The 19,092-nt window shown below is 40.9% G+C and overlaps 1 protein-coding gene across 2 annotated transcripts in view; it reads right to left on the bottom strand.

The window, feature by feature from the left end:
• The window catches only part of CSRNP2 (cysteine and serine rich nuclear protein 2), a 43,764-nt gene extending 25,293 nt beyond the window's left edge, over positions 1–18,471 (bottom strand). The window contains exon 1 of one of the 2 annotated variants that reach the window (XM_044443042.1): positions 18,250–18,471. The gene's annotated coding sequence lies outside the window, so the exon portion shown is untranslated. Of the gene's footprint in view, positions 1–12,210; positions 14,546–18,249 lie in introns of those variants that run through there. The other variant, XM_044443044.1, reaches the window with a different exon arrangement.
• Between the last annotated feature and the right edge of the window lie 621 nt (positions 18,472–19,092).

Raw genomic sequence — 19,092 nt, 5'->3', positions numbered from 1 at the left:
TAAGCTGAGAGAATCTTCCTGAATACAGGCACTGCGCAGGTACAGCAGGCCATATTTGTGATGCACAGAGACAATGAAGAACACCTACTCGTGCTACTTTCCCTTTATTTGCTAAAGGAGGATGCAGTGAGAATTTCATGTTTTTTAAATTATCATATTATCTGGAAAGCAACTGCTGGCTGAGTGACAAGTTAGGAACTCACCACAGAGGGTCCCACCTGTGAAGAGAGCTGTGTACCTGGATATCAAAGGGTCATGCCAGAAGCTGTTTTTTTAACTTCTAACTTTTGATAACCACCCAGAGAGCTTTTGGCTACTAGTTGGCAGAAAAATGAAATAAATAAATAGGTCAAAGCAGCCACATGTATTTTTGTAATCCGCTTAATATTTCAGCAGAGTCTGGCTTTTCCAAAATAACTAGACATGCAATTTGGATTCTCTGAGCGCTGCTTCTAACATACTGATACTTGTATACACCATTTTAAGACATCAATGTCATACAATTCTATTGAACAGAAAGAGAATGTGATCATATGAACAAAAGTCCATATGCTGCAGCAAGTGCAGAGAAGGCATGGAAAAATGAAGATTTTGAATAAGATCTTGGAACTAATGTGATTACTAGTTTGGGAAAAAGAAGAAAGAAGCTGGAAAATAGGCAATGAGTTCACAGATATCTGGACTGGACTTATTTCTGTAGTAGTATAGAGCTCTACCCCACTTTCCAGGTAGTGGTTATTTCCAACTGTAGTCTGATAAATCATTTTATGAAATGAGAGATGGAAATGTAATGTAGATTTAGGTCTTTAGGACTGCTGTACTAAAGAACTGCTGCTTGGGAAGCCGAAAAGCTCCAAGATAATAAAGATGATAATGATGGATTTTATTTCTATAACCTCCCTGGGTGGTTTACCGTAACACATAATGCAATATAAAATGCAGGCAAAATTAAAAACATCAAAGAACTTACCATACAGAATTTGAAAACCAAATTCAAAACAAATGAAAAAAACCTATAATAGCTTATAGAAATTAAATCGTAAGTCCTGTTTAAGCAGCTAACTTAAGTTCCAATATAATAGTAAACTAAATGCCAGGTGGGAGATGGTTCTAACCTGGTACTAAAAGTTGGCACCAGGTAGGCCTTAGTGGGAATCCTGTCCCACAGCGGGGGGGGGGGCACAACTAAAAAGGCCCTTCACCTTGTTGCCACCAGCCAAGTCACCCTTGTAGGTGGCATTCAGAGACAAGCCCCAGACCTTGAGCATAGTGTCTCCAGACAGAAACACAGAAAACATGGAAACACAGAAAAAGGGTGAGTCAGAAGGGGCCTTCCAGGCCATGTAGTCATCCCAAGCTGTGTGGGGGTTTCTAAGTTAAACAAGCATCCTGAACTGGACTCGGAAGCATATAGGCAGTCAAAGCAAGCAGGCCAGAACTGGTATTATATATTTGCACAATCTGGTCCCTGTTATTAACCTGACTGCTGCAGTTAATGAAAGCTGAAGTTTCTGAATAATCTTCAAAGGTACCCTCAGAGAGTGCATTGCAGTGATGTAGCAGACAGCATAGATTACTGAAACCAGACTATCCTAATCCAGATAGAGGTACAGCTAGGCCACCAGGCACAGCTGGTAGACGGCACTCCATGCCACTGAAGCCACTTTGTCTTCAAATGATAAAGATGACTCCATGAGCACTTCCAAGCTATGAAGCTGCTTCCTCGAAGTTATTGTTATCCCATCCAGAACAGGTTAAATTCCTTCCACCTAATTAGAAGTGTCACTAAGAGCAGCTCCGCCTTGTCTGGACTGAGTGCCAGTTAGTTAGCCCTGATCTGCAGCCAGGAACTGGTTTAGTACCTCCACAACCTCACCTACTGTACATGAAAGGAATAAAAAGTTGCATGCCATCAGCATACTGATGACTACACATGCCAAAACTCCAGGTGACCTTACTCTTCATTTTCACATAATGCTAAATCGTTATTTGTTTTTCGGCGCCAGGCTAAGACCTTTTTATTTAAAACTTATTTTAATTGTTAAATTATTGAATTAATTTTTTAACATTTTTAGCCGAGAATGCACCGGGGGTTTTTAAATGGCTTTTTTTAATTGTTATATTATCATTATTTATGTATGTATTTATGTATTCTTTGTGAGCCGCCCCGAGGCTTTGTTGCGATGGGGGCAGCATAGAAATGTCTTAAACAAACAAACAAACAAACAAACAAATAAATGGCATGTGGGACAAGACTGATCCCTCAGGAGTGCCATACTGGTGAGTCTATGGGCCAGAGCATTATCTCCTAATCACCACATGGGAGCCTTCTGTCTGTCTGTCTGTCTGTCCTATAGCTAGGATGGGAGCAAGAACACCTCCTGTTCCTCCTTTCCTTTATATTTGCAACCAAATGAGCCTCTTGGCTTTTTGAACTGACTTACCTTGCTGCAGGCAGGAAAGGCAACTCTCCTTCTTCCCACCCACTGTCTCATCCCCTTCCCCCTCTTCTTCCCAAGCCTTTCTGACATTAATGTTATAGCCTTGGAAGAACAAAGACTATAATGCTTTCCAATGGTTGCCAGAAGAGAAACAGTCTGATCCTAGAGAAGTTCTTAAGATAACTAAAGATTAATGAGACAAAAGCAATATATCATAGGGATAATGGTACACGCATATTAAAATGAGCAACACTGCAGAGATTAAATGACACCTTATTTGAACCACAAACTGGGAAATACAGCACTCATATAGTTCTTTCTGTCTGTCTGTCTGTCTGTCTTTCTTTCTTTCTTTCTTTCTTTCTTTCTTTCTTTCTTTCTTTCTTTTTAGTATCTGGAATGCTCTCCCCAAGATTCACCTGGCGTTTTCCTTATATTCTTTTCAGTGCCAGGCAAAGATCTTCCTTCAAAAAAATATTTTAATAGTTAATGCCATTTGAACTTTGTTTTGTATTTTTCCTATATTTTATTGATATTCTATTTTGAACATGTTGTAGTTTTTTATTGTGCTTTATCCTGTGATTGTGAGCCGCCCAAAGGCACTGTAGCACAACTGGTTGGCATACAAATGCTTTAAATAAATAAATAATGAATATAACTTTATCTTGCAGTCCTTTTAAAACAAATGTTTGCTCCATAAAACCGAAATCACCTATTTTATTATCTCAACCTGTATGACTGGACCACAAAGCTAAAAGATGAGATCCGAGGCAACACAAACATGTTTTCAAAAAGTTACACATTCATCAGTGAGACAGAAAATATGAACGGATTCAAGCATTTAGGCAGTTCCTAACCGAATATAAATCTGTGGTCATAAGAACCCCTGCCCATTGCCAAGGAACTGAGGACATAGGTGCAGCATTACATTGAGGAAATTCAAGCAAAGGACAGGGACAATTCTTTGCCTGATTCTTCAGTACATCTGAAAAGAGGATGTACGCCCAAAATGCTGAGGAGACTCAGGCAACTCAAAAGAAACACAAACCCTTTTCCTGAAAGAGCATCCCCACAGTGGTACTGCACTTCTAATCAAGTACTTTTCAAATCTCATCCACAGCAGACAAGCCCTGGTCCTACTACTGAGTATACAGTTGAGGATGAGGGACTGCTCCAACAATCCTGCTACATTCCTGTGGTGTTTGGAGTGCCTCAGAAGCAAATAATGACATGGATGAGCTTCAGCCCTCTCAGAGTGTTCAGAGAACCTTTAAAAGCCAGGTGAACTGTGTGGATAATTGTCTGCCCCCATCCTAAATCCAAGGTGAGGTGGAAAGCTGGGGCTTCCACACTCACAAGCACAATTGTGGACCTCTTGTCATACAAGTTACAAAGGGGTGGGGGCACCTAGCTAATTCTTTATGGACTACCAAATCAATTCAGTTCAGATCATCTACAAGACAGCCAAATGAAAATCATAGAGCAGGTTGTGATAGATGGACAATCAAGAAGAGAAGACCTGCTTTTGGCATGTGCATTCCCTGGTTTCATTAAGACATTGTTTTAGATCAGTCCAGCGTCTTAACATGCATTTGGCTCCCACCTTTGGTATTCCAATATTATCCAAATCTTGACTTCAACCCAATAGGTATTTATGGCAGTGCACCATGCAGTCCCACATTCCACTGCAACGCACCTTAGTCATCTTACATCATAAGTGATGAGGACTGAATGGTGCCAAACTGAAAACCTCTCTCCCCCTCAAGGGCTTCCTCCCAGAAAAAGCTACAGATAAGGTGAAACACACTGGTTAAACAATGCATGCCAGTCCCACACATAAGTGCCACCTCTGCTACAGTGGAACAGCTAGACACCAAGAGTATGAGAATTCTCCCTCTGTTCATATAAGAAATGCATTCTTATATGTGGACTTTTCCCTAGAGGTCATGTTATCCTCCTGAAGGTGGGGCTTTCCCCTTGTCAAGTTACTTTCGTATACAGGAATTGTGCTCTGTTTTATTGTGCTTCCCAGATACTACATTTTTTACAAGTAGGTTTGCAGCAACCCTGTATCCAGCAAGTCTATTGGCACTATTTTTCCGAAAGCATTTGCTTACTTTGTGTCTCCGCATTGCTTTTGCTAATTCTCAGAATATTTCAAACTTTTTCATTATTATTATATTTGTTATGCTGATCTGTGATCTTTGATGTTACTATTGTAATTGTTTTGGGCTCAGAAGCAAACTGTGCCCATATAAGATGGCAAACTTAATCAATAAATGTGTGGGTTCTGATTATTCCACCAACCACCTGTTCCCCCATCTCACCCCCTCGTCTCAGGCTCCCTATTCCCTGAGCCACAACAATATTCAAATTAGGCCAATTAATAACTCTACAATAGCCTCTAAGTGTTCAAGTGAAATGAAGTGTTGCACGTCTCTCACTTTTTTTAAACATAATGCTACTGCACACTTAATAGACTACAGTATAGTGTATATATAACTTCTATTATGTACTGAGAAACAAACAAAAAGTTTGCATGAATCGTTTTGTTTTGCAATATTCACTTTACTGGAGTGGTCTAGAACCAAACCTGCAATATCGCCATGGTATGCCTGTAGTTTAATTTATTATGTGCCATTTGAAACACTTGCGCTATGGCTGGATTCATACTTAACAGTGATAAGTACAGTACAATTTTGCTATCACTATAACTATTTAAGTTTCTTTTTAAAAGCAGTGCAGAAATCCTCTGTGCAGTGCTATGACTGAAGCATCATAGCTAGAATAGCATGGTCTTTACACCTGAAAACTCATTTGCATTATGTAATGTCTAGCACACTTGCTAATACACCATCAAAGAACCAACAGTGCAAATGAAATTTGTATAACCTTGAATTTCAACTGATTGGTCAATTCAAATGTGCTGGCAAAGGCACAGAAACCAAGTGAGGAATCTCCATGAGTGAACCAGACCTAAACACCAAAATCAAAAATTAATTAAAAATTATGTTTAAAGTCAACCTTCTTCCAAGCAACTGGGCTCTCTCTCCACCAAAACTTTCCAGGTAAGACATGCTAAGGAACATTTGTTGCCAAACATTCAAGCAAGGGAACCAACACAATTTGCAGTAAGAAGTAAAACTACACCCCTCTATACCATAACCATCACCTTTGATGCTTCTTAATCACAAATCTACTTTTGTGTAATTTGTTAGCCACATTTTAAGATGGCACACAGCAGCAAAAACAAAGCGTTAAAATAAATTTACTAATCTTCTCCTCATTCATACACAACTTGTATCAGAAAGGTATATAAAAAGAATCCAGATTTCCAATCTCCAAACACAAAGATCATAGCAAACAAGAAAAAGATTCAAACAATTAAGTGCTAGTGGTAAAGTGAGAACAGCACAGAAATTAATGTGGGAGTAGCCTGGTATGTATCTGCAGTGATAAAACTGCAAGTTTCAGCCCCTGACTAATTACAGTCAAAAGATGACACAAGTCTGGGGAGAGAGGAACAGTCTTAATTGCAGCCTTTTCATTACTGACCTCCCTCAGGCAAGAGCTGCTACCTGCCGGGACATGGTGTAGTGTTTCTGGAAGGAATCAAGGACTTGCTTTTATGTCCTCTACCTCGGCCTGTCCAGAAAAGGGAGAGATCCCCTTCTCTAAACACAAATGCTATCAAACACCACTAATACAATAAGGGAACCAGACCTAAGAAGAAATATATTATTTTACAGATTGATTTCTGTCCACTTCAAGAATCCAGTGTCCATAGAAGCTTTTCATATAAACTGTTCAAAAGCATCACTGTTTTGGAAATGGCGGATTTCTAACATGCACGACAGAAGAATCAAACAGATGCTGGAAAGACTTTTTATATTGACATATTGCTATTCTACTCTTTCAAAATGGTTACACATGTTTGTAAGTTCAGTTACATTTGCTCATTAGACTGATGTTAGAACTAGGTGAACACCAGATGACTATTTTTTCAATGGTTTTACTCACTCTTTGCTGTTGCCTTGGCACTTTACAATTAAAGTTAAATTAAATTTGCAATTATATTTAAGGTTTCTTTTCTCCTCTAATTCTTTTTCATATGTTCAGCTCCACAAAATTTATCTACTGTTGCACTTTGTACCTTTCACCCACTTCAAATGTAGCAACTTGCATGCTACTTTATTATCCGCCTTCCATAAAATAGATCCTCACTTTCAATTCTCTCTGCTACCAGCATGAATCAATAATGTGGGTTTTCTGGAAAAAGTAGAACTGGAAAATTTAAATCTAAAAGACTGTTATACAATTTAGCATGTTTGACTCATTTTTATTCCCCAACACATTCTCCTTCAACAAGCATACAAAACTTATTGTATGCAGTGAACAGAAATAAAAATGCAATCTATATCAATTTTATGTAGAGGATAAGCCTATCAAAAGTTTCTGAACTGCTACAAAATATTTGAACTGAAATATTTGCTGAAAGGGAAATTAAATTAACAATTAAAATACATTCAAAGCTTCATGTAGAAATTGGGGTTTTTTTGGATTTTTTGTAAAAATGTAAAGACAAAAGCATATATTTACAGAGAGCCAATCGGGAAGTGATTAGGAGCACAGGACTTGGACTCAGGTAATCTGGTTTTCTGTCCCTACTCAACCTTGGAGCCAACTGAGTGACTCTGGACCAGTCATAGAGTCTCAGACCAATCTACCTCATAGAGTTGTTGTGGTGGAGATTAGATCAAGCGCAGGAGAATTATGTAAGAAAAAAGTGGGTATAAATCAAACAAATAAAGTATTTCCTTACGTTTAAATTTAAACAAGAATGACAACACCTGGAAGAACACCCAAGATCCTTTCTTAGGTATATACCTAAACAGAGCCGATAAATCTTCCATCAACGGCTTAATTTTCTTTTGTTGAGGTAACTGTGGCACCTTCAGCTTCACTTACTCTCTGCCCTGTGATTTATCAGTTCCATTTCAAGTTGAGGAAAAATCTGATTCACATCACTAAGTTGAACATTCTGTTTCACTCAAGGATGAACTCGGGAACCTGAGTGCAGCGGAGTCCTCTGGCCCCAACTCCTGCTTGGGAGGTTCCAAGGGCAACTGCTTGGCCTCTGTATGAGCACCACATTGGGCCAGATGGGCCCTTTGTCTGATCCAGCACAGCTTTTCTGGTGTTTGTAAGCGACACAAGCAGTCATGAGAGTCTTAATCTTGCTTTCAATTTTTCTTTCAGGCTGTTATTGAAGAGTGTTAGCATTAGCGGCGAATAAATGCTAGCACAGGATGTATGTCCTGCCCAGGCCCAACTTGCATTTTGCACAAGAAGGGATTGCCATGCCTTATTCTTCAGTTCCCCCATGAGTAACTGAGTACTTGGGTTCATCCATTCTTGCTTTAGAAAACTAATTAGTTCATATTGTATATTAAGCTCATCAAACATGATTAATCACAGTACAACAGCCCAGACAACCATGGATAAATGCAGGCTATATGATGCAGAAAATCTTCCGCTGAAAAATACAGCATCAACATTTTTTCCATGTAAAAATTTTCACTCTACATCAATGGTTTGAGCTTCTATATTCCATCATGGCTACCTGTCTACTTTGCCCTGAGTCCACCCTTCACCTCTATCCTGCCCAGAGATGTCTGCCTAGCACAGCCTAATTGAATGTGATGCCCTCCAGTTCATGCAAACTATGTAAGTAATGCCAACATCAAGAAGATGACCCCAGAATGTCAACTGGACTGGTCCCACTTACTAAAGAAAATCAGTGCAGTATCAGCACCTCCACAGTGCGACCTGCAAGATCCAAAAGCATTTTAAGCTGTATCTGAAAACTATCAGTCTTCCTCATCACATATCTCATGCTACTCATTTGTAGCACATGAATGGATGAAAGAACCAGCTTCCCTTCTAGTCTGCAAAACCTTTCCTGATGGTTGCATAAGGGCAGTCAAACCCTCAAGGTGAAGCAGCTCATTTTAAGTCAAAATTAACCTCTCTTCCACTATTGGCCAAAGTAAAACATATGAATGTGTGCACATCATCTATGGGTGCATGGATCAAAGAGCTGTTCATGGTTTAAAATTAATCTTCATATAAGGAAAATATATCACATCAAGTTGTTTTTAAATCCACAAGGCTCCATTATTCTTTAATGCTTAATGTGCAAAAATGTATAAACAGAAAAATAAACAACACACTCATACTCAACAGCTGAACAATTAAATAAAGTGTCAATGAATGTAAAATTCTTTTTTCAAGCAGTTTGTTACTTATTTGCTTGCCTGGAGCAAAAGGGTGGCCCTGGACAAGCACCTGAATTAAAAGACTATTTATCTGATACATTCTGCTTTAGCCACTACGAAAGAATGATGACAAGCTGGGCATTGAGCAAGAGCAGTAGCAAGTCAGGTGCATTTGTATGGCTGCCTTCATACCAGGTTGCACTTGCAGTTCTTCATCTCCAGTCTACCTCAAGGGCTACCAGAGAATTCGCTTCTGTGTGCATCTTTCCAAAGAGAAGGGAGGTGTAGGTGGCAGTTGGCCCAGCCTTCAGGTGTCAGCACAGAAAGAAGCTAGGGTCAAGAGGGTTTTAAAACAACTTTTTGGCTGATTCGCCGTGTTCCTTCCTGGAAGAGAATGACCTGAAAACAGTAGTGCATCCACTGGTAACTAAGCTGAATTTCAGCAATGCACTCTATATGAAGGGCTACTCTTGTGCCTACTCTGGCAAATCTAACTAGTACAAAATAAGGCAGTCAGTTGGGCTCTGGGACATCATGGAGGGACCACATATCACCAATGTCAAAGTATCTGCACTGGCTATCAATGTGTTTTCAGATACAGTACAAGATGTTCCTATTTACTTTTAAAGCCTGTCATGGCCTGGGTCCAAATTACCTTCAAGAGTACCTTTGCCCATATATTCCACCTCACCTGCTAAAATCCTCTGGGGATAATCTTTTGAAGTTTGCTTTTGTAAGGTTAGTGTCAATTACTCAAAGGACTTTCTTAGTGGTTGCCCTCAAAACGTGTGGCCCTACCTGTTAGGGAACACACTGGTGCATGCATAATTAGGTTCAACACTGAAGAGGAGGGCTTGGGGGCAGGAGGGGCCAGCATAAAGGAATTCCAGCACAACTGAGAGGCTGGTCTGCTGGCAGAGATGCATCTGAAAACCCAGACTGCTACCTTCAAGAGGTAGTTAAAGGAGTACTTCTTCTATCAGGCCTTCCCAGATTAGTTTACCCACAGTCATATTTAATATGCTTATTTTTCATTAAATGTGAATCACTGTTGTTTTTAATCTCCTGCAAACTGCCCAGAGCCTATGGGAATATGGTGGCATTGTAAGCCGCCTAGGAAGGCCTCAGCAATTATAGGTGGTCTATAAATCCATGTATAAATAGCATATTAAAATTTAAAACAAACAACAAACAAATAAAAGAAGGGGCAAAATGGGAGGGAGGGCTCGAAATAAGGAACAACTCCCTCAGTAATTGGCTCCAAGGTTGTTTTAAAACCCTCACCTTTAAAAGAAACAAATTCTAGCTGTATTTTCTCTCTTTTCTTATAAGTCCTGTTCCCAACATCCAGATTAGAGCATCAGCAAATTCCTCATTGCTTAGCTCTTATAGAAATATAAACCTTAAAAAAATTGACATTTTACACTAAACTACAAACACCAACTCTTGTAAAAAGTCATATCATGCCAAAATCATGATATTACACCACAGTCAAAGACTGTTCCATCATCTTGTAGCTTAGCTGAATTTCTTCACGAGCTCTTGAGATTGGGACAATTTGGATCAATCTCAAATTATGATTAAGAAATCAGGCATATCCCCAACAGGTTCACACATTCCAGCTGCTATTCCTCCTCCCTCATGCACTTCCCCCCTCCCCTCCCCACTATCACCACCACCACCTTTTCAGAGATACTGGTGCATGTATCCAACACTGAAGAGGAGGGTTTGGAGGCAGGAGGGGCCAGCATGAACAGATTCTAGCACAGAATGGTTATATTTCCACCAAACTTTAAGTGCAGTTTATTATGGTATTTTTTGCTCCCAATTCTAACCTTTATATTTGAGGCAGGTTTTATGCTGTAGAACTAAACATGCCAAGACTTACATTGCTATGATCCTGCTGTCATTCTGCAAACACTGAGACCAATATAACAAATCATGTTGTCAATGAAGATAAGATGATCTTTACTCTGAAATAGCTCCTAGTCTAAAATCCTCTGTCTAAGCCAAGGATATAAAACAAGCAACTTGCTGGATATATTTATGTGACTGGCATATTACAGTCTGATTCTCTGCAATGCCCCCCTTCCGTTTAAAAGGAAAGCTCCTTCTAGAATAAAATGTAAGCGAACAAATCGAACTAAGCACATTGCCAATGCAAATCTGATGCTGCATTATCTTCTAGGGTTTGCAGGCAGTCTGAAAAACCCATGGGAAAGTGGAAGCTTCCTGTCAAGACCTTATTTTCACAAGAGCAATTCCCACAAACATTAGAAGGTACTGAAATCATCATGCTACATAGTATCTCACTGCACATTGTCACAGAAGATTGAAATTATAAAAACTAACCTACTGGGGATCCCTCTTTAGTGAATAAAGCTAGAAAAGAGGAAGAAAAGGGGAAACATCTTAAGGCCCTAATTAAATACAAGCCCAATCTTGTAACCTCCAAATGTTATGCCAGGGCACACTATCACGCCAAAACAAATAAACCTGTTCTGCAAAAAAGGCTATCTTTTGTGTTTCTATGCAATTCACCCTAACTTTGTTTCACACCAATCACCCTGTGCTGCACTGGGTCACTCTGACACACTGGGTGCGGCTGGATGCCGAAGTAGAAAGCAGAGTAATGCACCACTCAAAGGAAGCTTCTTGTAAATCTCCCCCAAGTACTGTTCTGGTCTACACATTAAAGTATAAGCCTTTAGGAGACTTGGTTTCCTTGGAAGGAAAATACAGTATATAAATGTTACAAATAAAACCCACCTACAGTTTAGATTCAGAAAAAGATGCACACCACTATGATGAGAATTTGGGAAACACTGATATAAGAAGCCAGTCATGCTGAGCTGAGGTGCACTATGGTTACCACAAGGGTTCCTTCTTAAACACACTACAGCACTGCTCTACAAGGGCTTGGAGGAGGGAGGTGGCTTTCTTAGACAGTATCCTGAGTGCTGCTTATGGGCCCAAAGCTTGAAGTAGCAGTAGGACTCTATGCTACAACTGCTCCTGGGAGGGGCATTTTATCAAAGGTGAGACAGAGCTGAACAGCTATCAAATGGTCTACTAAGTGAAAGCCAAGTTAAGGACACAATGCTGCCTTAGCAGCTACGATGCAAATTCCACACTGTGGCAGAGCTAATCCAGAATCACAGGTTCAGGCCATCCAATGGTCCCTTAAAGTCTACTCCTCCTTTGATTTCTACACTTGTTCATGTCAGTACAGATAAATAAATGGTATTTCACCAGCCAATGTGGTACAGTGAACCCAGCCCAGTGCACTTACTATGTACCAGACTACAGCTCCCATCACCCACATTGACAATGGATGATTGTAGTCCAACACATTTGAAGAGTGCCAGGCTGTGTAAGATTTGACTTAAACAGTTGTACTAGGACCACAGCGATTCAGATTCTATTTCCTACTAAGCAATGAAATTCACTGGGTGATCTTGGGCTACTCACCACCACCGAGCCTAGCCTACCTCACAGAGGGGAGGTTAGAAGATGACAGTCATGTATGCCACTTGGAGATCCCTGGAGGAAAGGCAGGATAGAAAGGTAAGCCAAATCAATAACTAGAAATGGAATTCACAGATTGATGGCATTCCTGCCTGTGGCTAAGCAGCACTAGCTCAGAAAATCAGAAAGAACAGCTCTTAAAGTTAGGATATACAGGGAGCCCATTAGCAGAATTAAAGATTCTACATAGGCTTGAAGGAATTAAAATTGCTCTGAGGCTAGCAGAAGGAACAAGATGCAAAACATCCTGGTTCACTAGTGAGCAGAGGGGAGCCAAGCCTACTAAAAGCTTGCAGCAAAAATTCAAGCAGAGAGAGGAGTATACAGTGCAGGAACAACAAGGCTCCACCCAATGGCCAGAGGTTCCCTCTAGCATAAATGTCATCTGTATTGCAGCAAAACTCTCAGACTATTTTGGGACACTACAGAATTATTCAAGGCAAAAACTTTTTTGGGGGGGAGGGAGGAAAGGCACAACTGTCAATCCTTGAAAGCTAACCTGACCTGTGAAATAGGGGATATAAACACATACATACAGACACAAGGACGGACAGATGAACACACACTGACAGAGAAAGAAAGCATTTTCCAACAGCTTGGAGAGGAGTCAATGATGTTCCAGGAGGAGGGGGAAGGCCCAGACTGAGTCCATTTGCTTTTCACCATTACATACCCCCTTGCAACAGAATTGCCTTGTCAAGAATGCCAGAGCATCTGATTTCACAAAGTTCTCATTCCTCCCCACCCTTCACAGAAATACTGTTGCCCAGAATGACATGGCACCATCACTGCAAAGATGCAAACTGGACCAGTAAAAGGTGATGTCACCAGAGGATAGGGGAAAACATACAGAGGCTCTGTATGGACAGAGGAAATATCCCAAAGCATGCTATAATGTTACTACAGCAAAATACTGTAGCAATTCTGGTTAGTAGTACTGGTCATGCTCAATTTGAGACAATTAGAAACTGACAATAACTCCAATGCCTTCCACAGATATAAAACAAGTGCTTTTAACAGACAGATCTGTGCCATCTTTCACATACAATGCATCACCTCTACAGATCAGTGTCAGATCTTAAAAGAGCCACATGCCAGGGATTATGTTTTCCATGCTTGGAGATTAACACATACATTCCCTTTGCAGGCTGCAATTTATTTCATAAGAAAGTTAAGATGTAATCTAAAACAGAAGGTTTACCTAAATAGGTTGCTAGTATTCTCAACAATAAAGCAAGTAACGCTAGAGAGTTTTCCACAGTATTCTTGGTTAGGATATTTTGCAGGCCCAACAGAATGCAGTCAAAGAGAAGTACAAAGCATTTAATGTTGTTTACATAACTCTGTATAGAAGGTGCTTCACAATTCTTATCTCATTTGTCTCAATATTCCTTTGAAATAAGAAATTTCTGTTCCCATTTTGTAGATGAAGAGCATGTGAAAGTCCAACAGTTCACGGGTAAGATCCTGCAGTCTCTGTGGACCACACATGGCCACTAGACATATACCAATCTCTTTACCAAAGTTCCTGTCCAATAAAACACATACTTGAAATGTCTAAGAGAGGATGCCAAAATCTGGGTAGGAAAGAAGCTATATATAAGTATTCTGCACATGTCTAATTTCTAGGGAATTAACTTTGAACATGTCAAGTGACAACAAGCATACCCCTATGTAACTGCATTTGGATGACAGTATCTCACATTATTATGGTAAGGTATGAATTAGCCTTGTGCCCATGAACACAAGTCCCTTCCCTACACCTGAATGAAAACAGACAACTTCAATTAATCATAGTTTCCCTGTTTGGCCTAAAAAATCTACATTTATAAGTATTGGAACTAGCCAAACCTTAAACCAACTTCAAATAATGAAGCTTCTAACCACAATTTCCTTGGGTAGATGAAAACAGAACCTATAATTAAGTGGTGACTTTTGCTTTTTCTTCTCTAAGTAGGGAATAGAGCAAATGCTAGCATGGACAGAAGATGGTTTCATCTCAGTTTATTAAACCAACACAATCTCTCAACTCAGCCAATCTGCTTTGCTTTACTTTTGGCTTTAATCCAATTAAGTCACTCAGATTACAGGAAACAATCTTAGGTACAAGTGTGCGTAAGACATCAAAACATAGGTCAGTTACATACAAAATAAGATGTTTCCTCTGAGCCCACAACTGATACCAGAGAATAATGAAGCCTCCTTTTTGTGATTCATTCAAGCATGCACTGATTCAGAAGCTAGCTGGTCCAAGATTTACTGGGTGATCTTCAGCCAGTTGTCATCTATCTGCCTCATCTACCATACAGGATTGCTTGGACTATAAAATGCAGAAAAAGGAAAAACACATATACTACCTTGAGCTGCTTGTTTGTTTATTTCAAATAGTGACAAACTGTTGGCCTCACTTTTCTTCTCTACTTAAGGGGGTCCCAAGGTCTGAAAAATTTACAGAGCTAACATGCCTTCAGTTTTTCTTCTGGTTTTCTGCATATCAGGCACTGACAAGTGTTCCACATATGTTGGTATACCCTTTCCTGAGAAAGTACAAGGGATGACAGACAATAGCTATTTCATTCTCTACCAGTGGTAGTAGCAATGGACTACGCTGTAATATAAGAATGGAGCTGACTATTTCTCAACTATGTAAAATGGTTACTATAGTTGATGACATTGGGGGAAGAAAACTAGGTCCGAATGTTTTTGAAGTGCAAATATACTCAGTGGGGTTTGTTTGCAATGAGTGTGAAGTACATCTTCCTACATGCTTACAGAAGTACTCCAGCTCAACTAAAGTACTCAAATACTTATCTCTGTGCCCCCTATGATCTGACCATAATGCAGACTTTTCTTACATCAGCAAGAGCCTGAAAAATGGCATTCTAGAAAAGTCAGTTCTTATGACATCACTTGCCTTGATCCAAAAGTGACATGCATTAGGTCATACCCCAAAGCAAGCTGTTCCTCCATCTACCATGGGACTATTTCAATTGGCCTGATACAGTTATTATCAAAGGATCATTTATCGCTATCTTCTCATTAGCACTGTATATTAGCAATACCATCCTTTGAAGGTTTCCAGTGGTCAAATACATAGTACAGGGAGCATAGCAGGTATTAGAACCTAATGCAGATAAGTTGACTATAAATCTAACACTTTGAAAATTCACCTGAACAGCACAATTATTATTTTCTATTTAAAGAAATATGGATGACTTTTGCAAGGCTTAAAGAGAATTATGAAGACAGAACCTTGAGCTATTACACCAACAAGGTAAAATGTTGGTTGACACTGGCGACCAAAAATCTCTTCCCTGGCAAACACATTTGCACACAAGGATAACATGAGTCCAGCATTCTGTATTCACTGCCAAATACTAATTGTACTGGTGAGATTCTCCCACTTGCTCATGCAGGGAAAGTACTGGCTTCACTTCATGCTGGGCTGAGCAATACTGAAATAGTAAGACTCTCTAGCTGTTTTCAGATATCACTAAAAGAGAACATGGGGTAATTCCCACCTCTTCCCACTCAAAAGTTCCAGAATATTTGTTTTCTCACATTGGGTTGAAATTTGGGAGATGGTCATAAGCAGTGGGAGAATCTCCTAGCTCCTGAACCCCAGTGTAAAATGAACAACACCTCTCCTCCACTGGGTCCTCTGGAATATGGAAGAAAAAAACTGGAATCATTCCATCATCTCACATTTGACTTTTTAGAATATTTAGAATATTCATAGAGATTGTCACCACCTTGGAGCGCCTTCAGCTCCAACATAATTCAAGAGGATGGTAAAAATCCCTCCTACTTTCATATCTGTTGTGCATGCCTAAGGTCTTTGGGGGCAGGAAGGAGGACCTGGTGGAGGGAGAGCTTCTGAAATGGACACAGACTACAGCTGGCTACTAAGACCACCCAAAGTTTGTGCACTGCTGAATGTACAAGTCTTCCTCTTAGTTCAGTAAGTCAGTCTTATGTGTAAAGTTCTAACCACTGGGATTTTTTTTAAAGTTACAGTTAACTTCAATTACCATCTTAACCTGGCGTGTCTTTTGGCACACCATAGTTTGTGAATATGCACAGTATGTCTTACCAATATTTTACAGTTCTTACAGACTAATCTGCTCCAATATGTATAATAAACAAGTTTATGTAATGTCACTATCTTTGCTAGACCAAAACAGCTACACTTCAAGATATTGATGTTTTCCTCTCTTCTAAAACGATTTCATGGCTCATCAATAAATGAGGAAGAAACTCTCCTGAACAGCATCCCAGAGAAAGGGGATAAGTGACCTTTAATGTATCACTATGAAAGAAAGGGAGAGAGAGATTTCAACTCAGGAAGTTGTAACAGCTCAATAAGACAAAGCCATTCAGTCTTCCATGACCTTCACAACTGCTATAAATAATAAAAAGGATATGTCCCATCTGACCCCACAGGTTGGCCAGGGGCAGGTGGGAAATAGAGCAAAAAACAGAGAGACTTTCTAGAATATTCCAAAAAGTAATGCCAGAAGTACAAGGGCCTTCCAAAATGTGGGTGAAAAGGGGATACATGTGTTCTTTAGCTCTAGACTGAACTTGACACTAAAAGACCTTTATACTTTAGTTTCAAGGCAAAGTCAAGTGTAAGCATAATATTTACATTCTCAAAAAGCATCTAGGCCTTCTTCCAACCATTTCTCCAGAATGAAATGTTATTGCCTGATACCAAAGCACTGCTTCTAATAAATCATTCTGAACTGCATTGTCAATGTATAGTAGCTGTCCCACAAATGTCATACCACTAACATACGCTCTCATCTAATCTTGTAACCTCATAATAAATTTCCCAGATCTAGACCACAGACGAAGAACTATATATACATTTTTAGCTATGCTGTCAGGAAGCTACTCTCTAAAGAAGCAGCAATGAAAATCCACAAAAATAAAAAAGCAATATAGGCCTGGATATCCATGCATTTTCTAGCCCTACTAGTACAGTACCCTGTACACAATGCCTCAGTTCTACATTCAGATACCAATCTCAAGGGAAACACACACACACACACACACACACACACACAGTTTCAAAAAGTGCTTTCCCCTTCACAATCAGGCCAGGCCATACATTACAATAGCTTTCCAGATGTTGTACTATAACTCCCATCATCACCACACAGCAGGCTATGCTACTGGGGATGTAGGAGTTGTGGGCAACAGATTGGGTAGCCTGCATTACAGATTACCTGCTGCCGCAAAAGACAGTTGCTGACTTCATCTTCGGACAGCTACAAACGTACTCTGATGCAATTATTTGGGGAAAGGAAGCACTGGAAGTGTTACAGGGGTCAACTTCAACCTACTTCAATTGTGGGCAAGTTGAGTTGAAGTGGTAATTTTAACTAGAGGCAAAATGAATTCATTCATGGGAATCGAAAACAAGAGCATCTTATCCACACACTCAAAGGCCCTTTGCCTTTGGTTAACATTAATACATCTTTTAAGATCTGGTAAATAAACGATAGAGGACAGAAAAACAGAGAAAAAGGGATAACTGGATGCTGCATCATGTGGGGGACTCAATACACAGGCTGAGGACACATTCCAACAAGATCAGCTCTGCAACCAAGTATTGCCCAAAAGCAAGGCATGCTTTAAATACACTTATAGGTCAGAAGGCTTTCCCGTTCGGTCCTGCAACGAAACATGGGTTAGCCAGAGCGGTCACCACCTAATGCAATAGCCTTTGCCTCAGACGGGGGGGGGGGGTGCCCCCTCGCCATTAAGCTCCTGAGGTGCTGTCTATCCTACACAAGAACAGCAAGTGGGGAGAGTCCGCCTCAGAAGAGCCCCCACGCAAGGAGGGGCCTTCGAACATTTCATGCCAAAAGGCCCATTCCACTCTTCGTTCCTCCCCACACACCGCGCCACAAAAGCCCCGCCCCTCTGAAGGCTCCCTCGCCCTCCCGCCCCTGCTCCCTCCCTCCCTCCCCTTTCCGTCCAGCCCAACCACTCACCGGGTAGGGGCTCCTGCCTCCCGCCGGTCCCTCCTCCCCTCCCTCCCTCCCTCCGCACAGGCCGAGGCTGCAGGGCGAAGCCCGAGGTCCCCACGGGAGGGGAATGATGCTCAGGTAGCAGCTCCGTGCCTTGGGAGGGAAAGGGAGGGAAGGGAGCGGGAAACCGGGCGGCGGCGGCGGCTCTGGCAGGCGATAGCCCTGACAACAGATCACCAACCCCCGGCTTCGCTCGGCGATAACAATAGGGCTGCCGGCGCAGCGCCTCCTTTTATATAGCACGCACCACGTGACGAGCCTTCATAGTTTCCCTCACTCACACGGGTAGTGGCAGGTGCAGGGAGACATGGGAAATGTAGTCAACGCGCGCTCACGCCATAGATGCTCGGAGAGACGAAAAGGTAGAAGAGCCGTCCTGGGTAGCGGAGGCGGTGGCTGAGATGACAAGAGAGCGCGCTGCACACTGGGAAATGGAGTCAAGAAGAGACTGAAAGGAAAAGGCGCGTTAACTGCGATAAACCAAGGTTGCCGTTCTGAACACTCCATCTAGCGGCCGCTAAAGTTAGATACAATCCATCCGGCTCTTAGCTGAGCGCTATCTGCCTTCTCCATCGGAAATAAACGTCACTACGAGTATTTGAGTGAAATTTTGCAATTTAGCTGCAGTGTTCTACATTTTAGTGAAGAGCATTACACCGTTATTGCCAGGGTTCACACAACAGAACAATTCATACGCAAGGCTGAGTCTACTGTGGGTTGTTCAGTGTAGGCTGTTGAGTGAAAGCAGCTGTACTAACAAATTGCTAATCATGAGCAGCTCTGACAAAAAAGAAATCAGTTTATTTT

Source organism: Varanus komodoensis, unplaced genomic scaffold (genome assembly GCF_004798865.1).
Source record: "Varanus komodoensis strain SLA01 unplaced genomic scaffold, ASM479886v1 scaffold41, whole genome shotgun sequence".
NCBI lineage: Eukaryota > Metazoa > Chordata > Lepidosauria > Squamata > Varanidae > Varanus > Varanus komodoensis.
This window is presented reverse-complemented; position numbering and strand designations above follow the sequence as displayed.